The sequence below is a fragment of the Cynoglossus semilaevis genome, chromosome 5 (genome assembly GCF_000523025.1).
Source record: "Cynoglossus semilaevis isolate Cse_v1.0 chromosome 5, Cse_v1.0, whole genome shotgun sequence".
NCBI classification, from domain to species: domain Eukaryota; kingdom Metazoa; phylum Chordata; class Actinopteri; order Pleuronectiformes; family Cynoglossidae; genus Cynoglossus; species Cynoglossus semilaevis.
The window spans coordinates 12,059,310-12,060,028 of NC_024311.1; positions in this window are offsets into that span (position 1 = coordinate 12,059,310).

A 719-nucleotide genomic window follows, 5' to 3' on the forward strand; every position below is an offset into this window, starting at 1 on the left:
GACAAGGAAGCTGCAGTGATTCTGCCTACACTGAAAACATGAAATATATATGTATTCATATAAACTGACAGTTCAACATACACAGTATATCTGATATGTTGTGGTACTGATTAAATTGCATGAAGTTCTGTGGCATATATGTATTTCAATATATGGTCACCACTGCACACTATAGAATTATATATATATCAAATGTACAAAATGCAAAAATGTCAAATGACTTTAAAACTGATGAATACCTTTTAATGCCTGGAAAGATCCTGGAAAATATTTTGAAGAAAACAGTAGGAACCCTGACCGGGCTTCAAGAACCGTCAGTACATCTTACATATCTAGCTGCTATAACATCAGTGCTAATCTGATGGTACTGCTTGGATTTTTGTAACTTTGGTTCTTTTTGTCTAAGTCTTCATACCTGACTGTGTTCAATGCAGTAAAAAACAGAGGTTGTCTTTAGGGTTCTCCTCTGTGTGCTCAAGTTTCCCTCAGCAGGTCCTTTAACCTAAACCTGGTCAGGGTGGTCAGGGTGGTCAGGGTGGTCAGGGTGGTCAGGATAAAGAAAACCACTCATTTCTGATCCCTGGTTTCCTCCTGGTAGTCTCGTGTCTTCCTGGTACTCCTGTTTCCCCCCCACAGTCCAAATCCCTGCACACTGGGTGGCCCTGTGATGGACAGGCCAGCCGTCCAGGGTGTGCACCACACTTTCTCCCAATGACTCC